We start from the raw sequence: 15,268 nt of genomic DNA, 5'->3' as shown, positions 1-15,268 counted from the left end.
CTTGCCAAATGGTGACCTTCGCCAAGTAACCAGTTCTTTAATTCTAACCTCACACGCATTTGAAGGGAAATGTAAGCCACATGTTTGTGTTCCACTAATACATAAAGATTGACATTTCTCATAAAAAGAGTTCTGATTGTTTAGGAGCTTCAAACTACTAGACACTGTTTTGCTAAGACCAAAGTTGGGCCTTGGCAAAGAGCTAAATTGAACAGCATTCAGATCTGAAAAGCCTAAATCCAGTTAAATGACTGTTTTGACCTTGCCGTTTTTGACCTCACAGATTCAGATTAAATTAATTTTTAATCATTTAGCCATTTTTTTTCACTATTATCTATTCACACTTCTTCATAGAAAGCTACAGTATGCAGAGACTTGAACTTGTGAGTATATATGTATTTTAAAACATGCCTGCAAGCAAAATCAACAAGCACCGTGTCTAAACTTTTCTGAAGCCAGAAAAAAGACCTCAGGAAAAATGATCCATAACCCACCATCAAATCATGCTCGAGCTCAGCTGTGACTGACTCTTTGTGACCCCATGGATTGTAGCCTGCCAGGCTACTCTGTCCATGGGGTTTCCCAGGAAAGGATACTGGAGTGGGTTGCTGTTTCCTTCTCCAGGGTATCTTCCCGACTCAGGGATCAAACCTACATCTCCTGCATTGGCAGGAGTTTTCTTTACTGCTGAGCCACCAGGGCAACCCAACCATTAAGTCACTTATGACTAGTTCTTACTTCTAATTCCACCAAGATTAAGCCAGAGCCCTACAGCAGAGTTGGCAAACTTTTTCTGTAAAAAGCCATTACTAAATACTACAGGCTTTGTGAGTTATACAGTATATTAGTTTGCGAGAGCAACTGTAACAAAGGACTCCACACTGGGAGGCTTAAACAACAGGAAAGTATTGCCTCACAATTGTGGAGGTTAGAAGTTAAGATGAAGGTGTCGGCAGGGCCGGTTCCTTCTGATGGCTGCAAGCCAACTGTCTCACGTCTTACCTAACTCTGGTGGTTTGCGGGCAATCCTTAGCATTCCTTGGCTGCATCACCCTCATCTCTGCTGTCAGCTTCACATGGTGCTTTTCCTGTGTACATGCTTGTGTCCAAATTTCTCATTTTTATAAGGATACCAGACATATTGGATCAAGGTCACATTCTCCGCCAATATGACTTCATCCTAACCTAACTGATTAAATATGCAATAACCCTATTTCCCCAAATAAGATCATATTCAGAAATACTGGGGTCAGGACTTCAACAAATGGAGCTGGTGGGGAGGGAAGCGCACATTTCAACCTATAACATAGAGTATCTGTCCCAACTACTCAACTCAGCTCTTGTAATACAAAATCAGTCACAGAAAATTCAGTTTAAAAATGGGTATAGCTGTGTTATAAAGAAGTTTCACTTAGGAAAACAGGCAGCAGGCAGGCAGGCAATAGTTAGATGAGCCTAGTCTTAAAGCATTTCTGATCCTTTCTGAATATGAGAGAAACCAGGAAGAGATTTGGCACTTCGCAGGAAAAGAGAAGAAAAAACTTCTCAAGCTTGGAGAAAATCTACTTTATATTTTAGATTCTAGTCACAGTGTTTTACATTAGACTTAATATTTTATGTTTGTATTCAGATAGAACCTGAGTTAGTATACATAGTTTCAATTAAGCAAACTGATACAAATTTTATGAAGACGACTCTCAGTTCAGTTCCAAAATGACAAAAAATAGACCTTTCCATTTAATATTATGCTGCATGTTTTGTTTTCAGTATAATTTGTCCAAAAACATTATAATTATTTATGATTCCCAATCCCATAGGAAATGTGTATATATTTATCCTCATGAATATATTTGTATAATCCTCTCAATATGATTACCATTTCTAGAATGCCCACATGCACTATATTTCATTGTGTACAGAGTCCTGGACAAGACACAAACATTGCTTCCAGGGATTTACTCTGTCCTGGAATTTGGCCTTGGAGTACAAAATGAAGCAGGACCAGATGGTCAATACCGAAATCAGATTGATTATATTCTTTGCAGCCAAAGATGGAGAAGCTCTCTCTATACAGTCAGCAAAAACAAGACTGGGAGCTGACTGTGGCTCAGATCATGAACTCTTTATTGCCAAATTCAGACTTAAATTGAAGAAAGTAGGGAAAACCACTAGATCATTTGGGTATGACCTAAATCAAATCCCTTATGATTATACAGTGGGAGTGACAAACAGATCCAAGGGATTAGATCTGACAGAGTGCCTGAAGAGCTATGGACGGAGGTTCGTGACACTGTACAGGAAGCAGTGATCAAGACCATCCCTAAGAAAAAGAAATGCAAAAAAGCAAAATGGCTGTCTGGGGAGGCCTTACAAATAGCTGTGAAAAGAAGAGAAGGAAAAAGCAAAAGAGAAAAGGAAAGCTATAGCCATTTGAATGCAGAGTTCCAAAGAATAGCAAGGAGAGATAAGAAAGCCTTCCTCAGTGATCAATGAAAAGAAATAGAGGAAAACAATAGAATGGGAAAGACTAGAGATCTCTTCAAGAAAATCAGAGATACCAAGGCAACATTTCAAGCAAAGATGGGCACAATAAAGGACAGAAATGATATGGACCTAACAGAAGCAGAAGATATAAGAAGAGGTGGCAAGAATACACACAACTATACAAAAAAGATCTTCATGACCCAGATAACCACAATGATGTGATCACTCACTCAGAGCCAGACATCCTGGAATGTGAAGTCAAGTGGGCCTTAGAAAGCGTCACTACGAACAAAGCTAGTGGAGGTGATGGAATTCCATTTGAGCTGTTTCAAATCCGAAAAGATGATGCTGTGGAAGTGCTGCACTCAATATGCCAGCAAATTTGGAAAACTGAGCAGTGGCCACAGGACTGGAAAAGGTTAGTTTTCATTCCAACCCCAAGGAAAGGCAATGCCAAAGAATGTTCAAACTACCACACAATTGCACTCATCTCACACGCTAGCAAAGTAATGCTTAAAATTCTGCAAGCAAGGCTTCAGCAGTATGTGAATCCTGAACTTCCAGATGTTCAAGCTGGATTTAGGATTTAGAAAAAGCAGAAGAATCAAAAATCAAATTGCCAACATCCGTTGGGTCACTGAAAAAGCAAGAGAGTTTCAGAAAAACATCTACTTCTGCTTTATTGACTATGACAAAGCCTTTGACTGTGTGGATCCCAACAATCTGTGGAAAATTCTTCAAGAGATGGGAATACCAGACCACCTAACCTGCCTCCTGAGAAATCTGCATGCAGGTCAAGAAGCAACAGTTAGAACTGGACGTGGAATAACAGACTGCTTCCAAATCGGAAAAGGAGTACATCAAGGCTGTATATTGTCACCCTACTTATTTAACTTATATAAAGAGTACATCATGCAAAATGCCAGGCTCGATGAAACACAAGCTAGAATCAAGATAGCAGGGAGAAATATCAATAACCTCAGATATGCAAATGACACCACATGTATGGCAGAAAGGGAAGAACTAAAGAGCCTCTTGATGAAAGTTTAAGAGGAGAGTGAAAAAGTTGGCTTAAAACTCAACATCCAGGAAATTAGGATCATGGCATCTGGTCCCATCACTTCATGGCAAATCTATGGGGAAACAATTGAAATAGTGACTGACTTTGTTTTCTTGGGCTCCAAATCACTGCAGATGGTGACTGCAGTCATGAAATTAAAAGATGCTTGCTCCTTGGAAGAAAAGCTATGACCAACCTAGACAGCATATTAAAAAGCAGACATTACTTTACCAACAAAGGTCCATCTAATCAAAGCTATGGTTTTTCCAGTAGTCATGTATGGATGTGAGAGTTGGACTGTAAAGAAAGCTGAATGCCGAAGAATTGATGCTTTTGAACTGCGGTGTTGGAGAAGACTCTTGAGAGTCCCTTGGACTGCAAGGAGATCCAACCAGTCCATCCTAAAGGAAATCAGTCCTGAATACTCATTGGAAGGACTGATGTTAAAACTGAAACTTCAATACTTTAGCCACCTAATGCAAAGAACGGACTCATTTGAAAAGACCCTGATGCTGGGAAAGATTGAAGGTGGGAGGAGAAGACAACGACAGAGGGTGAGATGGTTGGATGGTATCACCAAGTCGATGGACATGAGTTTGAGTAGGCTACAACAGTTGGTGATGGACAGGGAAGCCTGGTGTGCTGCAGCCGTGGGGTTGCAAAGAGCCTGAGGGACTGAACTGAACTGAAAGATATACACAAAGCAAATAGATAATACAGTATAGTAACATATATTAAAACATCAACCAAAGGTTACATGTATTCCTGGCATGCAGGGGTACTGCTTTGTCCTGTCTGAGTTCCTACACATACATATATATGTGAACCTTGTTTCTTCACTTACAGATCCTTAAATGGAACCAAATTACAGAGTTCTGTATAGGGTCATAGATGGAAGTGTTTTAAAAAGCTTTTACAGAAAGCTTGAAATTTCACTATGTAGGAAAGAAAAGCTATCAGTCAGCCACATACTACATATTTTGTAATAGTAGCATAGGTCATGATCCCATTTACATTAAAACACAGACTGGGCTTATTAACGATCTTTTATATTAAAATGCTGGGCCTCTGAAAAACCCTGGAACTCTTCCTCCATATGGTTATAAAGGTGGCTAGAATCAGAGGCCAGCATCAGCTTTAAATGTTAAGGGAACGTATATGGAAGCAGTGAGTGGTCTCATTGAAGATGAAACAAACCTGGTCACAGGTATCAGAATTGCATGTTGGGGCTCATTCATCTTCAGCAGAAGTGCCCCACAAAATCACTTACTTGGAGTGCCCCCAAGATTGGCCTTGTATTAGGATCTTAAAGAAAATACCCACTGGATCGTACCAATTATAAAATAGGTCAAATTTGGGGTCCAAAAAAAGTGGACCATATGCCTTTAATCAAGCTTGTTACCTAAAAGGTTTTCAGTTCAGACAGAAATTTTCAGAGAAAGTGTCAGCTATGATGATATATATATTTATATAATTGCTATATGACCTGAAATGTCAGATATATGTGGCTTTAACAATTTTAACTATTTCAGGTCCAAAGAAAACTTCTAAAATCATAATTAAAATGCAGTTAGTCTCTTTATAATTATAAACGCCACTACATTTCCTGACTACTATACCCATGACCTTCATTAACATAAGCCAAAATCTGCCTTTACACATACAGATGATCTCATAACCACATATAATTGACTTTTACTGCCTGAAATAAGATTTGAGCTCAAGGAATGCAACTAGAATTTATTCTATGAATAAGATAGTAGAAAATCCTTAAAAGTTTTTTATTCTAGAAATTCTTTTAATCTCTTGGATTCCCCAGCCTATAGTTTGGAAAAAACTGTCAACTATCCTAAGGATTTTGTACACAGTTGTTTGGATACGGAATGGTTTCTCTCTTTTCCTTCTACTTTCTCTAAAATAAAGAGAACGGACATCCATCTTCCCACAGAACTAGAAAAAGAGAATGGAACTAAAGGGCTTTTTTCTTCTCAACACTTTGCAAACTTTAAGAAAATGAAGCCCTACAGCATGTCAATGCAGAATAATGATAATATTAATAATGATGGTGACATTGATGATGATGATGAATTAGACAATATCATTCTCTTCTTATAAGTAAAATGATGAAGTGCCTTTCCCAAGATCAGTGGCTCCACAATTAGAACTTGGGCTTTTCCTCCCTTCACACCTCTTCTTCTGAACAAATATCACTAATGTTCATCCTCACCAGGAGAAAACCATACTGGCCCACTCAATGGCCAATTAGAATAAATTGTAAATTAGGATAAATATGATAGGTAATACAAAAATCAAAAGCTCTCAAAAGAAAAGGAACAAAAAACCTGAATAAATAAGCTTAACGGTCCATTGTTTGTGGGGAAAATGATGAAATTATCATCAAAATATTCTATGAATTGAGAATGAAGATACATTTTTATGTGGAAAGATTTTACAAAAAAAAAATCTATCTAAAAAAGTAAGACTCTTCTAGGACAGGTATTAGTTTTCATAAAGGGAGCATCAGTCTGTGTCTGGTAAGGGAAAATATATGCTTTATGTAAATCTCAGTAAACTGGTTAATTAAGATTCTTCATACTAACCCATATTTAAGGGACTATTTGTGACGAGGCTAAGCATCTGGACATTAAAACCGTATCCACACAGGAGAGTTCCAATTATCCCTGAAGCGGCCACACAGTCTGAATCATTCAGGTGAAAATACCCCTTTTCTTTAAGAGCAGTTTTAGGGACACAGGTTAACAGTAAATTCTGTGATGCTTTTTTTGCCCTGAAGAAAAAAAAAAAAAAAACACCTAGTCTAAATATCAATCCTCAGATATCAAACCTGTGTTTAAACCAAGTACCAATCTGCTCCCCCACCAAAATTCTGGGTGAGGTATTGTCTCCACATTCAGGGACATTAGTCCAGCAGTGTGGGAAAAAAAAATCTTCATTTGGACAGTGCATCTTCCAGACATTCCCTTCTATTATTGATTTGTTTTCTCCTGTCCCTTTTCTCCTTCTTTTGTTTCCTTATCATAGCTTCAGGTTATTACGTGCGAAGTATTGATGGGAATGGATGGTTTTGGTCGATGGAGAGCTAATGCATCCCTAATCCCACTATTGTTACAGAGTTATGCTTTACTCTGGTCTCTGATGGGGGAAAAGGTGCAAAGCTGTTGATCCTAGTTTTATTTGTCACAAACCCATCCATCAATCAAGCGCAAGCATGTCTGAATGCTGAATGACATGTGGGTCTCAGCTGAAAAAATTCGATAACACTGTATTGTCAGCTCTCTCACTCTTTTTTTGATAAGAAATACATTTGACTGAAATAGATAAGCATGCAACTACTAAAGACTTGAAGAGAGAAAGTGACGCATTGGCACCAAAGGTTATATATCTTTGGTATTAATGATACTTATGAGTAAATAAAATGGGAGAGGGCAGCTACAGCTAGAGACATACAACATCCCTAAGGCTTGGTTATGTTTAAGTATTGTCACTCTACTATTATTCAGGTTTTCAAATATTAATCTGACCGTATTTCACAGTGGGCTACACTGGTTAAAATGTAAGCAAATGTGCATTTAGTGAAGGTGGTGAGGTGGACAGAATCAAATATCACTTGTTTACACTGCTCTGAACAATACAGATAGATCCTTTTTTTGTTATGTATGGTACATGAAGCCATGCAATATTTTTGTGTATATATGAACTCATAAGTTCACAACTGTCTACTCTTGTGAGTGAAAGCATTTGGGGGAAAAAAGCTTTAATTATTTTAAACTGGAAATATATATACATGTCATTTTAATAGCGACTTAACTTATAATTACAGTCTCAAAAATGGTTTCTGTGTGTCCTTTTTATTCTTAGTTACTAAATTAGGTACTTTAATACATTATAAAAGCCTGTCTTTTCAGTTATACACAATTTTCTATTCATAGTTATTTCAAGATAATTACATTTGGAAATAGTTAAAGCGTTAAAAACAACACTAGTATAATATAATTTTAGAGGCAAAATTAATCAACAAATCAGAACATTTTAAAAACCATTTGATTTTCTTGTCATAACATTTTAGAGAAGACAAGAATTTTTTAAATGACCTAAAAAAGCCTATCAAGAAAGGTAACAAAAAGACAGTCCTGAATTAGAGGGCACGACAGATGAACATTTTGTAGCTGTTAAGTATCACCATGCTCTGAAAGTAAGCCATCTTTTCTCTGTTCAGTGACTGGGGGCTAGAAAACTGCAAAAAAAAAAAAAAATCAATGTAGAAGTGCTTTAGATTTGTGGGGTAAATTACATGTGCTTGGCCGCTCCATTGTATCTGCCCTATATTCTATACGAGATACTTTAGATGGAACTGTCACATAATACATATACTTAATATTGATTTTTAGAGATTTAACAGAACTTAAATTGAACTCAATAGCAAAGCAAAAGAAACTGTATCTTCTTCAAATCCCTAATACTTGAAATATTCTTGAAATTAACTAAATAGTAACTCCCAATTTTAAGTTCATGATGATAGACCAAAAAAAAAAAAAAAATCAAGTTTGATTCCTAATTCTCCTCACTTTGTTTTGCTTCTCTTACTAACATTTTAATCTTACTTTTCCACTTCTTTAAAACCATGTTAATTCTTTTTTTTTTTTTTTTTCATTTTTTAAAATTTATTTATTTATTTATTTATTTTTTTTTTTTTTAAAACCATGTTAATTCTTAAAGACTTCCCAGGAGGGTCCATGAATCAGCAAATGGGAGCCAAGTGGAACCTTTGAGAGTTGCTAGAAGTTCCAAACAATGACCTTTCTGTTGACTCTTCTTTTGGGTTTTCAACTTGTTTTAGTTTGGCCTCAGTTTGCAGTGATTTCAATTTGCAGGGCTTCCCTGGTGTCTGCAATGAAGGAGACATGGAATCGATTCCTGGGTTGGAAAGATCCCCTGGAGCAGGGAATGGGTACCCACTCCAGTATTCTTGCCTGGAGAATTCTTCATGGACAGAGGAGACTGGTGGAGTATAGTTCATGGAGTCACAAAGAATTGGACACAACTGAACAACTAACACTAACAGTGAATTATACACTATTGTGAATTCTAATCCCATTTAAATAAAGTATCTGAAGCCACCAGGATCAAGGAGTCCATGGTTTTCCAAGGGCAGCCTCTCCTAGCTAAATACTATCTATGAGGCTCCAAACAACTCTAGTTGAAAGAGAACCCAATTCAGTCCCTGGTAAGAAAAATACTATGAGGTTATTCCAGTCAACTCTGAATATCCAGGTCCTGGACTTTGGACAGAAATATAACCTAGTCTGTACATATTCTTGAATAAGAATTTATTGCATCTAGGGTGACCTCAGTTCCACAGTGGGCCTCCAGAAAGAATATAGACTTTGTAATTTTACTCATCATGATGAGAAGCAATAGCAACGTCAAAAAACAGAACCATCTTGAGATCTGTTGGTAGTAGGGCCTCATTCCATCCACAAATGCCTTGGGAAGAAGGATAAAATGTGGAATAAAGGGGATTTTATGTTCAGGTGGTATTTTGAAATCTTTTTGAAATATTTTAGAAAATAGTTAATTTTATAAAAAAGAAAATGAAATCACATACAAAATGCCATAACCCACAAATAGCATCTGTAGCTTTTCTATAATATATATGTAATACAATGAAATATTGAGATTAATCAATTGGTCTAATGGGAATATTTTAATGTGGCTAATTACACACTAATAACCTTATTCCAAAACTCCTCTGATAAAAGAAACATCATTAAGAGAAGATCTGTTACTTCCAAGTGACCAATATTTTCACATAAATGAATGTTAAAGATAGCCAAGATATTAAACAGTATCTATTTTCCCATGGGACACAGAATTTTGAACTCTACTCCAATGATCAAAGAATTTAGAAACAGCTTTTCTCTAATGACTATGAGATAAAGTTCTAATGACTCCTGCTAGTCCTACTTAGTATAACAACCGTGTTTGCGTGTGTGTGTGTGTGTGTAAAACCATTTGACTCTGGGAATATCTATTATAGTTAATATTGCAATCAAACCTTTTTTAAATGGGGACAAAGTAAAATTAGGAAAAAATATATCTATAAAAACAACTCAAACTCTACTAAAGAATACAAAAGAAGATTTTGAAAAGTGGAAAGATATACCATTTTTCTGACTGAGAAGACTCAACGATAAACAGATTAATTCTTTCCAACTAAGTGTACAGATGTAATATAAACAAAATAAAAGCCCTAATGCCATTTTTAACCTTAGAGACTAATTCTAAACTCTATTTGGAAGAATAAATGTGTGATGACAGTCTAAAAAATGTTAAGAAAGAAATAGGAGAAACGATTTGTTCTACCAGGTAGCAAAGCATTCTGTAAAGCTTCAGTAATTAAACAGTGTGTGTTCTGTTTGTATCTCCTGAGTAGATAATTTGTATCTCCTGGGCCCCCAGTTATGATGATGTTCATTATTAAATTATAATGTCATATAGTCTAAATCACTCTCCAAACCCAAAGGGGAGAAAACAGGCAAAACAGTAGCAGCAATGGTGAGACCTTTTCTTCCTATCAATATTCCTAAGGTTTGAGCCCTAGCAGAAGGTGAAGGGGGAGGTGGCAGCTATCACAGAAGCCCGTAAGAACTGGAAAACCTTGTTCCTCTGTCTATTTTCTCATCTCACAGAGAGGTAGAATTTTAAAAGGGCACACAGAGAAATATTTTACACTCTCTCTAATTCCTGTCTCCTTGCATTAGTCAAAGTTATATAGTATTAACAGCTATATCTTTAAATAGTTTTACAGTGAAACTGAAAGTGGTACTCGCTCAGTCATGTCTGACTCTTTCTTGACCCCATGGACTATAGCCTCTGTCCATGGAATTCTCCAGGCACGAATACTGGAGTAGGTTACCATTCCCTTCTCCAGGGGAATGTTCCCCCAAATAGTTACTTTAAAACTCTAACACCTTTGTAGGAAAGAAGGGAAGACAATCTTATACCTAAGCCCACTCAAGCATTCTTGGTGCTGATTATAGGGAAAAGTTGTCATATATGATTTGAAAAAGTAGAAACTATCTATGGCTTTTAGGCCTGGCTCTAGTTCATGGATCTCCCAAATTCTGCCAAAAAAGCGAGATGTTAGTGAAACAGAAAAAGCAGTACAATAAACAGAACCTGGGAATTTGGTAGCGGTAAAAACAACATTTTAAATAGAGAGGGCTGCTCTCAGACACTACTGGTATGAATGTAAAATTGGTAAGCCAATTTAGAAGCCAATTTTTGCAGTATCTGTTAAGATGAAAGACATGCATAGCCCAAGACCCAGCAATTCCACTTTTCCATGACAAACACTGGCACATGTGCACAAGTAACAAGGTCACAGCACCAGCTGAGCAGTGAAAAATCGGAAACTACAAACGACCACAGGGGATTGGCCAAATACTATGAATATAATACATAAGTAGGAAAGGGTGAGATCAATCCCTCTATACTGGCACAAAAGAGATTCCTAAAACATATCACTGAGTGAGAAAAAACAAGCTTCAGAATATTATTACATAAAGTATTTTATGCTTGAGGTATATATACATGTATAGTGCACCAATCACTGTGAAAAAAAAATGACATAGATTTTCATTAATCCTTATCTACCTCAAATCATATACAAAAATATACTTATGTATTACCTTAGCTGTGACTTTAAGCTATAAAGTTAGTTACTAAAAGGAATTATACGAAACTATTTATTTAACCTTATTATGGTTAAATAAAAGCCAGAAGGTATAAAAGAAAACAACAGCAACAAACTTCTGTATAACAAACAGCACTAAGAAAAACTGAAAGAAAAACTGTCAGAGGAGTTCAGACGGTACAGCATCTCTTAGGGAGAAATCCATTAATATGCACATTTAAAATGCAGATACCCTATATCCCAGCAATCCCTTCCCATTTACAAGATTTTATGCCAAGGAAATAATTGTATATATTGTCAATTATGTGTGTAAAAGGATGTTCAGCATGGCATTTTGTATTTATTACTGCACATAAAAGGGGGGACACTAAATGTCCATCAGTAAGTAAATGGTTCAATAGATCATGGTGCTTCCATATAATGGAATACTATAAAGTCATTAAGATGAATAGTATTAACTTTGTCAAGTTCCACTGACCAAACTCTGAATTAAATGCAGTATCTCATTCAATCCTTTCAACAATGTTTTGAAGCAGCTGTAGTAAGAATTGTCATTTTAAAGATGACAGGGCTGAGACTTAGGTTAAGCAGCCCAAAAACATACCACTGTCTCACTCTGAATCTGGAGCTTTTTGAAGATCCACGTGTACACAGACATAGGAGGATATTGGCAAAATACTAATATGAAAAAAAAGGAAACTGAAGAGTAGTATGTATAGTGCAGTCACATTTATATACATAAATGTAAAAGTCTGACAGGGAGAGAGAAACATGTTAAAGTGGTCTCTATATGGATGGATCTTTTCTACTTTCTTTTTACTTGATTATATTTTCTTATTTTTTTCCAGCAAGGAACACATACTGCACTTTTTAAAATAAACTAAGCAATTCTAAGATAAAAAAACAATAGTGTTTCAGAGCAGGAAAGATTATTATTCTAGCAAATGTAATTATTTAAATAAAGATTTTTAAGAAGTTCGATGGTTTTGCCTAGAAAACACATTTCCATGTGTAAGTAAATGCTGTGTAAGTTAGAGTATGAAAATTCAGCTGGCTTTTCCAATAATCAAAAACTGATATCATTGGAGAGATAAAACTGATCTTTTTCTAATTACCTAGAAGCTCAGGAACTCTTTTAAAGCAGACTGGAATAACAGCTTTTGAGCAAGCAATTAATAATATGAATTGGGGTTTTTGACAGAAAGGATGAAAAAAGCAAGTTACTTTAAACCTACTATCTCCACTTTTCAAAAAGCATCCTCTAAGATTAGCTGTGCTTTTTCCAGGCAGTGTACTGATCTAGAGGATCCCTAATCCATTGGGATGAGCCTGCCCGATCAATAAGATGGAATCTACACTTGTCACATCCAGGGATGTAGTTCTGGAGACAAAATCGCCACCAAATGTGAACCCTCAACCAAACCATGATCTTGTCAAACACCCCTACCACTTTTCTTTTCTCTTATTATCTCATTCCTTTTTTAATGACATCAGGTTAAAATGAGTATCAGAGGGAAAACTGAAGACAATGTAGCAAGACAATGCAGTTCTACTTTCTCAACTGGAAGATGTACCAAGTGAGACCCAAAATATAAATTAGCCCCTTCTTCCTAAAGCTAGAATCACAACCCAGGTCTCCTTCATGGCACAGAATTCTTTGACTGGACAACTCTGTGTAATATATAGTCTGAGTGGGCTGGTGTATAATGAAACACAGTTTTTGCCTTAGGGACAGAGTCAGGCAGAGGTGAAGAAGGGTAAGATTCTGGGATGTGGGCTGACTGTAGACATGTACGTTTGAACACCAGCAATCAGAGCCACTTTTCCTTTTACCATAATTTCCTGAGAATGATGAGCCAACAGTTCCAAAGCTCTAGATTCCAAAATACCACATCCTAAGGAATATTCATGGGGTCGCAAAGAGTAAGACACGACTGAGCGACTGACCTGAACTGAACTGAAGGAATGTTCACATCCATTTGTGAGAAGCCAAGGACTCGGAGAGAAAAGAGCAACAGCTGTTTTCTCTCTTCCTTTAGTCTGCAATTTGGTTGAAAGATATCTAGAACCACCTTCTAGTATGATCTGAGAAAAACAGTCCTCCCACCTCTAAAACAGGTCCTCTAGGGACTTGCTGAAGTACTTGACACATCCACATTAAAGAGTCATTCCTTTGGGACAAAGAATTATTTACATACTCAATGCTGAAGAAATATCTACTAAGAATCTATGTGCCCAACACATGTTCTTTATGCTTCCCTCCTTAAAAAGTGACAAATGAATAATAACTGGGCTCTATCCTAAAGGCATTTAAAATCTAGATGGGAACGAGAGCAGAAATAAGATAATTTAAGTAGAAAACGATGTGTTAGCACAGGGTTAGGATGAGTGTCAAGCACTCAGGAGACCTGAAGGCAAGCTGCAACAAAGTGAGGTGAGACTTATCAGGTGGCAGGCGTAGGCATGGGGCCCAGAGCTGGAAGGAAGTGTAAGAGACAAAGACAGAAAGTGAACACAAGCTGAGCACGAAGGGCCCACTTCATCCTGAGGAGGAGAAGCTGAAGAGGGTTAAGCTAGCAAGGAAGGGTGGGGAGAAGGTGATATAGAACATATTATATTGATGCTTATGTATCATAGTGGAGAAAAGAATGCATCAGGTGATCAACAGTCGTTAACACTTACGAAGAATTTGTTCCAGGAAACAAAAAGGGGAGAGGAATTAATCTCAGAATTACATTCATGCTCTAAAACTGTGTGAAACGGTCTTGCCAGAATTTGTAATCCTGTGGAAGAAAAAAAAAATCTGGCAAGCAAAATCTTGCCAGAACTTGTAATCCTGTGGAAGGTCGAAATCTTTGCGTGCAAAAATATTAGAGTACATATGTTAACCTACAGGGTGGAGATTTCAGTGCATTAGTGGTTCAGGGAAAGGCCTGCTCCGGAGAAGACTGAAGCAGCCTCAAAAGATCTTATAAAGGAGAGGGGAAAATACTTGCTGGGAAGAGTGACAGCAAGTGTCTGTTTGGGGGTGACAGAAGCTAGTGACATTCATTCAAAAACATTAACCAAGCCCTGTGCGGGTGCCTTTGGTGGATGAACAATAGATAGAAATGACCTGTCCTCAAAGGCCTTCAGTTTAGTGTTCGCTGGGGGTGACAGAAATAAACAAGGTCTTACCATACAGCACAGGGAACATATTCAATATTCTGTAATCAACCATGACAGAAAAACATGAAAAAGAATATATATCTATAACTGAGTCACTCTGCTGTACAGCAGAAACTAACACAACATTGTAAATCAACTATACTTCAATAAAAGAAAAGATACTCGTCTGACTGGAATAGAAGCTTTGCTGAAAGAATGATTCAGAGCAGGTGTGTGTGTGTATGTACTGGGCTAGGGACTGGGAGTCAAAGGACTTGCATGGCCAGGGTTCAACTCTGAGTTCTTGAGGAGACAGATGGATAGAAAAGCCAGTGAGAACTCTGAAGGTAAACTTGATCACTTCACAGTACATCCTTCTGACTTAAACATACACACATGCACAAACACACACATGCACACGTATCTATTCACATGCATATTTAATACATACTGACTGAAGTGTACTTTAGAAGTATACATAAGTTGCTCCTAGATGAAAGATTTGCTGTAGAATACTTAATTAAAATGTGTCTCTATTTCAGTTAGAGCTGCCTTCCAAATACATTATTGCTAAAAGCAATCAAAACGATAGCCCTTCTTTGGTGTGAATAGATATGTTTGAAAAAAGGTAACTTTGGTTCATGTGTTACTTTTTTTAACTACTTAACCTATTTATTCCATTTATATAATAATTTTACCTCTTTTGTGGGTTTTAAAACTTTTTATATCAAAGTATAGTTGATAATTATGTGATTCATGTATCATTTAGTTGAAGGATGTTTTTATAGAAAAAGTATATGTGAAGGTCATAGCAGGGACCCTGGACCTTGGCTTAAAAACAAAAGTTTGTTTTCTACTTG

General features: G+C 36.9%; 2 long non-coding RNA genes across 3 annotated transcripts in view; both read right to left on the bottom strand.

The window, feature by feature from the left end:
- The window catches only part of LOC129643830 (uncharacterized), a 94,893-nt gene that overhangs the window by 34,968 nt on the left and 44,657 nt on the right, over positions 1-15,268 (bottom strand). The window lies entirely within an intron of this gene.
- On the bottom strand, positions 7,395-8,198 carry LOC129643832 (uncharacterized). Of its 2 annotated transcripts, none has more exons than XR_008710532.1 (2): positions 8,154-8,198; positions 7,395-7,799 (listed from the first exon to the last, which is right to left on the bottom strand). It is a non-coding gene; the product is annotated as an uncharacterized LOC129643832 (long non-coding RNA). The 2 variants fall into 2 exon arrangements; XR_008710531.1 differs by having other exon boundaries at positions 8,167-8,198.

The sequence above is a fragment of the Bubalus kerabau genome, chromosome 2 (assembly GCF_029407905.1).
Source record: "Bubalus kerabau isolate K-KA32 ecotype Philippines breed swamp buffalo chromosome 2, PCC_UOA_SB_1v2, whole genome shotgun sequence".
Classification (NCBI taxonomy): domain Eukaryota; kingdom Metazoa; phylum Chordata; class Mammalia; order Artiodactyla; family Bovidae; genus Bubalus; species Bubalus kerabau.
This window is presented reverse-complemented; position numbering and strand designations above follow the sequence as displayed.